The following is an 11,710-nucleotide window of genomic DNA, read 5'->3' on the forward strand; positions in this document are numbered from 1 at the left end:
GTGTGCTGCTCTAAGCAGGCTCCCATCCAGCTCATGATAAGCTTAACAGAAATGGAGGAGGCTGAATTCAGAGCTGTTGTCTGGTTGGTCATGACTTCCTTTGCTAGAGTTCCAAATGGTGCCCTAGTCCGTTTATAGTGCACCATAAAAAGCAACCTAGTTCCTGTTGTGTATGGAATAGGGTGCCATTTGGGATGCACCCACTGTCTGTATTGGGCTGGCTGCTGAATGTTCTGAGTACGTAGCAAATTCAACCACTGTCTGTATTGGGCTGGCTGCTGAATGTTCTGAGTATNGGGCTGGCTGCTGAATGTTCTGAGTACGTAGCAAATTCAACCACTGTCTGTATTGGGCTGGCTGCTGAATGTTCTGAGTATGTAGCAAATTCAACAACTGACTGAATCAACTTCCTGCATCCATTCCTAAATACAGTGTGAGGGAAAGTTCATTTTAACATGGACAAAGTGAGGTTTAAAAATCCAGAAACATCTCCCTTTATCACACCCTCCCTCTTTCCCCAACTCTCTCTTTTCACTCTCTCTGCACAATCTCTTCTGTTCTGTCACAATAGCAGAATTAGTATATTTAGAACCCAGCAGCCTCATGGGACTTCTCATCAAACACTCCCAAAACACTGCTGCGCAAAACACACACACACACAAAGACACACACACTTCATTCCCTAAACACTGTGCAGAACATCAACTAGAGTCCTCTCTCATCTCCCTCTCGTTTTCAGAGGTAGGAAGAGGGCGTGGATTAGTCTGAACTGTACAGCTAAATCTTTGGTACTGMGGGATGCCTACTCACACAGAGATTATCTTGAAATATACACCCTGGTTACAAACCTTGGTCTTGAAGAGCTACAGAATTCCAAATTAGACTTCTAGCCACTTCATATACAGTGGGGTCTGAAATTATTGACGCCCTTGATAAAGATGAGCAAAAATGACAGTATAAAATAATTCAAATACCGAGCTATATTGTATGCTAAAAAAATTGGGATATTATATTATTTTATACTAGCACAATTCCTCAGAGAAAGACAGATCATCATTCTAAATAAGAATTTGTTCTGTATAAATAAAGGTGAAATTAAGGTAAAAAAATATATTTTAACAAGTACTACTTTTTTCTCCTAAAAAGGTAGGAGTCAAAATGATTGACACTCCTGTTTTTAATACCTTTAATTACCTCACCACGTGAGGATAAAGCCACTGAGACGTTTTTTTTCTGTTTTATGAGTTGGAGAACGCATTGGGAGGGATCTAAACCATTCCTCCATACACAATCTATCCAGATCTTTGATATCCTTAGTATGTGCTTATGGACTGTCCTCTTCAATATAAACCACAGGTTTTCAATGGATTTCAAGTCCGGAGACAGACAGCCATTGTAAAATGTTTATTTTGTGACCAATTAACTATTTATTTGTGGATTTGTATGTGTGCTTGGGGTTATTGTCTTGCAGGAAGACACACTTGTGGCCAAGTTTCAGCCTCCTGGCAAAGGCAACCATGTTTTTGGCAAAAATGTCCAGGTACTGGGTAAAGTTCATGATGTTGACCTTAAGGCCCCAGGACCAGTGGAATCAAAATAGCCCCATAACATCAAATATCCACCACCATATTTTACAGTAGGTATGAGGTTCTTTTCTGCATTCTCATTTTTATGCCAAACTGACCACTGGTATGCGTCGCCAAAGAGCTCTATTTTCATGTCATTCAACAAATGTAAACACATGGAGTTTGATAAATCTCACTGGCACTTGGATTGGAATATACCAGTGCTTTGGTCAGGTGACATATAGATCTGGATAAATCAAATGGATTCCTGTCTAATCCTTTATGATGACTAGGGGTTGAATTAGAATTCACTACTGGAGCTAGAAGTGTCGTTCGTGTGTGTGTGGTTGTTGTGTGTTGTGTGTTGTGTGTGTGTGTGTGCTGTGTGTGTGGTGTGTGTGTGTGTGTGTGTGTGTGTGTGTGTGTGTGTGTGTGTGTGTGTGTGTGTGTGTGTGTGTGTGTGTGCGTGTGTGTGTGTGTGTGTGTGTGTGTGCCTGTCCATATTCCCTACCTTCCCTTCCCCAGCAGGAAGTCCAGCAAAGTGGTAGGTGTAGGCCACGCCCACCTTGGTCTCCACCTGCGGTCGCCGGAGGGTGGAGTAGATCTTCCCGGGACTCTTTCTCCTCCCCAGTCCTCCGCAGCTTAGGAAGCCTGCAGCCCATCCCTCTGCAGGGAGAAAGATATTAGAGAGGAGGGAGAGGAGTTAGATTGAAAGGAAGAGAGAAAAGCCGAGTAAGAAAGAGAGAGATGAAGAGAATGAGATGGAGAGAAAGAGACCGGGAGAGAAGGAGAGAGATGGAGAGAGAGGGAAGAGAAAAATAATTAGCATAAAGATAAACTGTTTCTTAAATATAAACCCGTCACAGGTGTTGCATTATAGTATTTAAACCCTGCCTCTGTCTGCCGTGAGAAACTATGGTGGATAATGTGTCACAACGCCACACAGCTTCGCACACACACAACCCATGAACACGTACACACACCAATAATACAGGATATATGAATGTGTCAACCATTCATGGCTGGTGGCCTCAGATACGGGCATTCACTAATCAAATCTGGGTGATTGGGAGCGACATGTTTGATCAGAATGAATTAAAGCAGAAATGAAACTCAGATTTCCTGCCCTGTCGACCATGACAACATTGGCACTGGAGGAGACGAGAAGAAGGAAAGAGGGGGAGAGGAGGGAAGGTAGGGAGGAGGAGGAGGAGGAGAGGAAAATAATGCAAAAATAAGGAACTAGGGAAGAGGAAGAGAGAGGAGATGAGGGTCAGAATGAAAAGGAGAGGAAATAGAGGAAGAGGAGAGAGGAGATGAGGGTCAGAATGAAAAGGAGAGGAAATAGAGGAACTAGGGAAGAGAAGAGAGGAGGGTCAGAATGAAAAGGAGAGGAAATAGAGGAACTAGGGAGAGGAAGAGGGTCAGAATGAAAAGGAGAGGAAATAGAGGAACTAGGGAAGAGAAGAGAGGAGGGTCAGAATGAAAAGGAGATGAAATAGAGGAACTAGGGAAGAGAGGAGGTCAGAATGAAAAGGAGAGGAAATAGAGGAACTAGGGAAGAGAAGAGAGGAGGGTCAGAATGAAAAGGAGAGGAAATAGAGGAACTAGGGAAGAGAAGAGAGGAGGGTCAGAATGAAAAGGAGAGGAAATAGAGGAACTAGGGAAGAGAAGAGAGGAGGGTCAGAATGGAAAGGAGAGGAAATAGAGGAACTAGGGAAGAGAAGAGAGGAGGGTCAGAATGAAAAGGAGAGGAAATAGAGGAACTAGGGAAGAGAAGAGAGGAGGGTCAGAATGAAAAGGAGAGGAAATAGAGGAACTAGGGAAGAGAAGAGAGGAGGGTCAGAATGAAAAGGAGAGGAAATAGAGAAGAGGAAAAAGAAAACGAGTAAAAGAAAGGATGCAAGGAAGTAAAGGAGGAGACAAGAGGAGGAGAGGAACAAGAGTAAGAGGGTTTAGAAAGGAGGACAAGGGACATGGGGGTTGGTGGAGTCAGTTGGGTGGAGTGGAGCGTCGTCAGGCTAATCCCTTGTGACATTGTCGCTACGATATGACCGTCTCCGCGGTTACCGTTAAATCCCTGTCAGATACGGCTGGTTAGAGCCGCAAGGAGAAGACAGTGTGTGTGTGTTAATGTGTGTGTGTGTGTGTGGTTTAAGTCACACTGAGCCAACACAGAAATATGTGTGACACCTCTGACTGTGTGTGTGTTAACGTGTGTGTGTAGTTTAAGTCACATTGAGCCGATACGGAAAGGTGTATGACAACTCTCAGGTGAGTGTGTGTGTGTGTGTGTGTGTGTGTGTGTGAGGGTAATGGGGACTAATGCAGCCAAGCGGGTGTGTAAATGTGTGTGATCAGTGTGTATAATGACACCCAAGTCCCTTTAGGCCCACAGCAGCACAGACACAGACATTATCGCAACTAACGAGTCTAAGAGACTGCATAGTCAAAGATTTACATCAAATAGCCTGGTGGTGACCAAGTGTCTCCAGCAGAGAGCAACATGCTCTAAAGTTCAAAACTTCCAATGAACAACATAATGGATGCGTTTACATAATTCATCTTCCCTCTTCCTCCAGACTGTTTCCTCCCCCTACCCATTCAGGTACATCCGTGGAGAACATGCCTTCAATTTCATTACCATAAGAGGAAACTATGAGAGAGAGAGAAGAGAGAGGAGAGAGAGAGAGAGAGAGAGAGAGAGAGAGAGAGAGAGAGAGAGAGAGAGAGAGAGAGAGAGAGAGAGAGAAATAGAAAGAGAAAGAGAGACAGAGAGAGATAGAGAGCGAGAGAGAGGCAAGAGAGCATATACAGTAGGTATACATGTTGAAAGTATGGGAGAGAATGAGAGGAGGGGGAGAGAAACCTCCAGACTCTCCAGTCGACAAGCATCATTGCACAGAGACGGGTCGTTTCAGCAAGCCATGACACCCACCATCTCAGATTGTTCTGAAATAGTTTATGTAGTTAGAAACAGATAAATTAGTAGTTAGAAACAGATAAGTGTTACAGAAAAATTATTTTGCTGAAATATTTATCTAATGAATGCAGATATGCATCTGTTGGTCACAGATCTTCTTTTTTTAGGTAGGGGCGTGGATCAGAAAACCAGTCAGTATCTTGTGTTAACACCATTTGCCTCATGCATCTCCTTCTTGATAAGGCTGGTGATTGTGGCCTGTGGAATGTTGTGCCGCTCCTCTTCAATGGCTGTGCGAAGTTGCTGGATATTGTCAGGAACTGGAACAAGCTGTCATTCATGTCGAACCAGAGCATCCTAAACGTGCTCAATGGGTGACATGTCTGATGAGTATGCAGGCCATGGAAGAGCTGGGACAGGAATTGTGTACAGATCCTTGTGACATGGAGCTGTGAATTATCATGCTGAAACATTGAGGTGATGGCGGTGGATGAATGGCACAACAATGGGCCTCAGGATCTCATCACGGTATCATGTGCATTCTAAGTTCCATTGATAAAATGCAATTGTGTTCGTTGTTCGCAGCTTATGCCTGCCCATACCATAACCTCACCACCACCATGGGGCACTTTGTTCACAACGTTGACATCAGCAAACCACTCTCCGAAAACAACGCAGATTAACTGAGATTCATCCATGAAGAGCACACTTCTCCAGCATTCCAGTGGCCATTGAAGGTGAGCATTTGCCCACTGAAGTCGGTTACGACGCCGAACTGCAGTCAGGTCAAGACCCTGGTGAGGACAATGAGCACGCAGATGACCTTCCCTGAGACGGTTTCTGACAGTTTGTGCAGAAATTCTTCGGTTGTCCAAACCTACAGTTTCATCAGCTGTCCAAGTGGCTGGTCTCAGACGATCCTGGCTGGTCTCAGACCAGGTGAAGAAGGTGAAGAAGCTGGATGTGGAGGTCCTGGGCTGGCGTGGTTACACATGGTCTGTGGTTGTGAGGCCAGTTGGACATACTGCCAAATTCTCTAAAATGACGTTGAGGCGGCTTATGGTAGATAAATTAACATTTAATTATCTGGCAACAGCTCTGTTGGACATTCCTGTAGTCAGCATGCCAATTGCACACTCCCTCAAAACTTGAGACATCTGTGGCATTGTGTTGTTTGACAAAACTGCACATTTTAGAGTGGCCTTTTATTGTCCCCAGTACAAGATGCACCTGTGTAATGATCATGCTGTTTAATCAGCTTCTTGATATGCCACACCTGTAAGGTGGATGGATTATCTTGGCAAAGGAAAAATGCTCACTAACAGGGATGTAAACTTTTTTTGTGCATATGGAACATTTCTGGGATCTTTGATTTCAGCTCATGAAACATGGGACCAACACTTTATATGTTGCTTTTATGTAACCGATGTGAAATGGCTAGCTAGTTAGTGGTGGTGTGCGCTAATAGCGTTTCAATCGGTGACGTCACTCGCTTTGAGACCTTGAAGTAGTGGTTCCCCTTGCTCTGCAAGGGCCGCGGCTTTTGTGGAGCGATGGGTAACGATGCTTCGTGGGTGACTGTTGTTGATGTGTGCAGAGGGTCCCTAGTTCGCGCCCGGGTCGGGGCGAGGGGACGGACTAAAGTTAAACTGTTACATTTATATTTTTGTTCAGTATATAAGTAACATCATTGAGTTACACAACCCTTTTTTATACTTTAGGATGGTTTAGACATAAAGTGAAAAAATGCTAATATAGTCACAATCGACTGGCATTGGATTTGTGACAAAAATACTAAAAAGCATTTGAAACAGTGGCCAGGTAAACAAAACCAAAGCATGGGGTGCTGTCATACCTGGTCCATAGCAGTGTTAATTTTGGCTCAAATCTTGGTCCATGTGCTCAAGTCTGAGTCCACATTAACTCAAAATAAAGTTATTTACCCACTGAGATAGTGTAGTGGCAAGAGGAATTTAGTCAATAAACTGAACAAGGTGTAGCCTTAACAAATGGTTAATGATCCGGTGCGCAAGTAGCCTAGTTTTAGACCGCCCGCAATATGTTTTATGAATGTAAAATGTGGTACACCAACGCACACAAAAAAACTTAGCACCAGTATTATGTGTCATATCTTTGGAACTGTAATCTCTCAAGCCCTTTTCACTAAGAAAAAGAGGGAGACTTGGCTACTGTGGCTACAGAACCTGGCTATGAAATGCAGTAGGGAACGTGGGAAGGTTCGGGCGAGACTACAAATTCAAAGACACCCTACTTTTCTATACTCAAGAGAGGGGAAAACATGGCTAGACTGTTGTTTTACAATTAAACTCAAGACTGCTATTGTTTTTACTTTCATGAAGCAGCTTGTGTTTCTTAACCAGGGTAGCTAACTAGAAGGCTGGTGGTGACTGGTTAGCTATGGGGAAGCAAGTGAGTCACCTACGCGATGTGTATAATCGGAAGCCTGTCTGCCCACACTCATTGCTTGCTCCCCGCAGCTCACCAGCTGATGTAGTGTGTGTGTGTCTCGGGTGTGGCGCGTCGTTCCCACTACTGAACAGAACTGCGCTGTGCATCTGTGCTGCTAATATTAATTTTATTCATATTATTTTATATTTTATTCATATTATTAACAGTCCACTTAGTAGTCCGATTTTAGTTACAGAGAATTTTGTCTTGTCTCGTTTTAGTCAACTGAAATGAAAAATCTTTTTCATTAAGTTATAGTTTTTTCTGGGTCTATTTAGTCAGTTATAGTCTCGTCATTTGAAACTGAAAAATAGGTTTGATGAACATTTTTGTCACTATTTTTGTTGACAAAATTAGCACTAGTCCATAGACCGCTTACAGGGTAAGAAAACCAATATGTAATTTTGTAATTTGGGTGAACTACCCCTTTAACAATGTGGGGGATTCAAAAAAAGAAGCAATAACCTACTAGCAGGAACAGCACCATCTAGTGGTAAGACGTGGTAATATCAGGATGTAGGAAGGGACATAAACCCAACAGCTTCAATTACTAATTTCTCTGAACAGGGGAAAAAACATCACCAAAATCACTGAGAATACATTCCATAGGATGAAGAAAATACTCAGAGCCACAGCTCCATACTACATTATTGATGTTGAGGTGGGATTGGCGTGGGGTGTGGTTCTGTGGTTGGCTTTTGACAATTTCTTTGGATTCCTCATTCCTCATTGTTAAAAAATTGAAGTCCAAATCGGATATTAGGTACAATATTTATAGATGGGTTAGCTGAGAATGTCACAAAAAACGATGCACACGCTTCGATGGTGCGGAAGGCCGTGTGTTGTGAGTCTGGATGGCCAGATAGCTAGCAGCAATGACAATAAACTCCATGTGGGGAATCGTAAGTGGCTCGTTTCAGTTAGTTTTATCTTGTTCTTGATACCATGTCTTGTTTTGAGGTGTGTTGACTGATGTCACATCTATGCTAATTTAGCTCAGTTGCCCACTGTGCAACTTCATTTATGCTTTTAATAAACATTGGAGACTAAATATAGTTTAGATGTTGTCAACAATCTAAGCCAACCCATCTGTTTTGCCCCATAGTTGTGCACACATCGGTTTGTTGCTAAACAACCAACCAGTCTATTTAATGTTATACAGTTGAAGTCGGAAGTTTACATACACCTTAGCCAAATAGATTTAAACTCAGTTTTTCACAATTCCTGACATTTAATCCTAGTAAGAATTCCCTGTCTTAGGTCAGTTAGGATCACCACTTTATTTTAAGAATGTGAAATGTCAGAATAATAGTAGAGAATGATTTTATTTCTTTCATCACATTCCCAGGGGGTCAGAAGTTTACATACACTCAATTAGTATTCGGTAGCATTGCCTTTACATAAAATGCATAGTTTGAGCTACTCCCGGAAGTGATGTTGCAGGCTAGCTCAGTGCCGCCCCCTCTCACTAAGTAACTCAAGTTGAAGGCCGACTGGGGTACTGCAGGCTGCCATTAGCAACTAAATTATCCTTATAACTTCATCTGTGTGCGATTTTAAATTAATAGTTTCCAGGACATACATCTGGTGTATTAGAAGCAATTATATTGTTACCATTATTTTCTTTAAAATAATATGTTTATTTACATGAAGATTGACCACGAAGATTGCCATTTTCCCATTCACTATAATGGGGATCCTGTTTTCTGCAAACAATGCCTGCAGCACTGCGGTCGGCCTTGAACTTCTGTGTCTTCAATGAGGGTGCAGTCGTTCTCCCCTTGTGTAGACAGACGGTAGTGGGGGCCTTCTGTTCACTTCTCTTATTGCTCTAGCAGCAGAAGAATGTCCCCTGCTGAGAATGCTTTTCCCATAAAGTAGTCCAACCACATTTTCCACTAATCCTGTAAAAGAGACTGCTTCCGTTATTAGAACACACAGATAAACTACAAACATACTCTGTCCCCTAGGCTTGTATTAAACACACTGTCTGCTAGGCTTGTATTAAACACACTGTCCCCTAGGCTTGTATTAAACACACTGTCTGCTAGCACAGGGGGAGAACATTAAGGTTAAAGTGGTGCAGGAGGAGACAAGCTTTTAACTGGTTCTACTGTTGAAGAGCTTAACTGGTTCTACTGTTGTAGACCTTAACTGGTTCTACTGTTGAAGACCTTAAGTGGTTCTAGTGTTCCAAGCTTTTAACTGGTTCTACTGTTGAAGCTTTCAACTGGTTCTACTGTTGAAGATTTTAACTGGTTCTACAGTTCCAAGCTTTTATCTGGTTCTACTGTTCCAAGCTTTTAACTGGTTCTACTGTTCCAAGCGTTTAACTGGTTCTACTGTTCCAAGCGTTTAACTGGTTCTACTGTTGAAGCGTTTAACTGGTTCTACTGTTCCAAGCGTTTAACTGGTTCTACTATTCCAAGCGTTTAACTTGTTCTACTGTTGAAGCTTTTAACTGGTTATTCTGTTCTGTTGAATCTTAACTGGTTCTACTGTAGTTCTGCTGTTAAAGCTTTTAACTAGTTCTGCTACCTGTGTGGTTTGAAGAGTTGGGTTTGTATGATGAACTGCAGTCCCATCAGAACTGCTCAGCACTACCTGTGGTGATCATTTACCCATTGGCATCATCATCATAATCTTACCACACGGTTAAGGCGAGGCATCTAAATCACCACAAAAAAATACAGAGTCCTTAGAAGTTAAATGAGCAAAGGAAGGCGGTATGAGGAAAGAGAGAAGAGCTGGAGAGAGACAGAGGAGGGCATCTCATTAAAGCAGCTCTTTTAACTGAGTTATTTTAAATGACAGCGCAACCAAACGCGGTTTACACGCGAGGATAATCCGTCTGTGCTGTGGCACCGCTATCTTGGAACCCTTCTGGGGAGCGCAAACGCACGGAGAAACGCCATTCATCTTCCGCGGAGGGAGAGCGCGAGATGCACGCGGATGAAAAGATTCGCACTAAATATGGAAGGGGACGCAGGAAGAAGAACAAAAATTTAAAAGGGGATTATAGAGAGCATGGGAGAGTGTCAATGTGCTCCGAGGGAGGCATGATCCCTGAAGAAATAAAATAAACCTAAATGGGTATAAGCTATAATGAATACGATTTCACACACCTGTTTGACGTTGATGAATTGCCTGCAAACATTGTCATCCAATTCATTTCAATGGGTAGCCTGAATCTAGTCTACTTTCCAATAATTACACCAGAAATATTGTAAAACACCCTATGAAAAAAAGTATTTTTTTTGTTTGTGGTGATTTACAAACAAATGTATGCTACATTAAAAAAAAACGCCAAAAGGGGGCCAACGTGCGTGCGCCTGTGGGTTTTTTGTGCACCTTTCCCTTCTGCATGCACAGGGCACGTGGCGAACTGCTGGTGCCCGTTATAACAATGGCAGTTTAGCAAACAGGAAAAGACAGATCGCTTACGCACCGAATCACACTCTCGCACATTTCTCTGCTCTCTTTCCATCTCTCCAGCTGCGCTTGACACAATTTACTCTGTCACGCATATCTGGGCTTGAGTCCTGCCAGAGAGTGTGGCGTGATTGGAATACTATCCACAAATAGTCGCTGGCACAGACATCAACATCAATATCATACAGCGGATAAGAATCGTTTACAGGTCTTGGCAGGACGTATAACCTATTGTAGAACATTGGTCGGGTGTTAATTAACCGTTATTTAACTGTTGTGACCAGAACTTGTGCTGTGGCCAAAAACGAACCCATGTAAGGGATCCTTCTATAGACAATTCATAACTTCTCCCCTCTCTTTCCAAAAAGTGTGCACTGTACAGTTGAGCCTACACACGTCTCATAAACAATCTTTCCCAAGAGTTTATTTTATCATAGAGGCCCCAGATAGATGTTGCCAGTAGACCTACAACATTAATAAGTGATGAGAATACTTGTCGTTTCATCTAGGATAAGAACAACACCCGTGAACCTTGCCCTACATTTCCATTACATCTTAATACACAAATGTCATTCGTTTTCAGAGAGCTGAGACAAACAACAAAACATAAACATACCCGTTTGGATGTTATCACGGGCAGAGAAGTCGATCCTAGTCAGGACACATGGGCAAGCAATGAGCTCATGTGGTTACACCAACACACAAACAAACCCTCACACTCTTTCTGGGGTAAATGTGTCCTCGGTATGTTTCTCTGTGCGCCTATCTGTCAATCCACAGTTGTCGGTGAGATCACCGCGGTTGAAGAGGCACTACCCGCAGTTAAGATCATGCTGCTCCGCTAACCGGATATCCGAATCCTCCCTCTGACAACTGTACAGTACTGTATCCCTCCCTAAGCCCGTGATATCAACTCCTCACACACACTCCGTTCTCTTCTCCCCGCTAACTCCCTCCAATTATATCTCCCTCTATGTGTGTGTTTGAGAGCGTCAGCACGGTCTACCCTTATGCTTCTCTCCTCCCCTTGCTTATTGAACCTTCGCTACAGATGCAGAAGGCTGATTTAAAACCAGCAGGGAAGGAAGCGCAATAGTATGAGTGAAGAGGAAGCCACAAAGAGTGACTAAAATGGCAAGCTCAATTACTCAATTAGAAATGTCACAAGGGCATGTTATAGCAAGTGCTGTAGGTCTGTTTTAGCACTTGATCATGACTCTGTTTCATTACACATAAGTGTCACTGGACAAAGGCGTCTGTAGAGGGGAGTTTTGAGCCCCAACACTCCGTCTGAACATMAACACGCATTGGTTCTGGAAGG

Source organism: Salvelinus sp. IW2-2015, linkage group LG31 (assembly GCF_002910315.2).
Source record: "Salvelinus sp. IW2-2015 linkage group LG31, ASM291031v2, whole genome shotgun sequence".
NCBI classification, from domain to species: Eukaryota; Metazoa; Chordata; class Actinopteri; order Salmoniformes; family Salmonidae; genus Salvelinus; species Salvelinus sp. IW2-2015.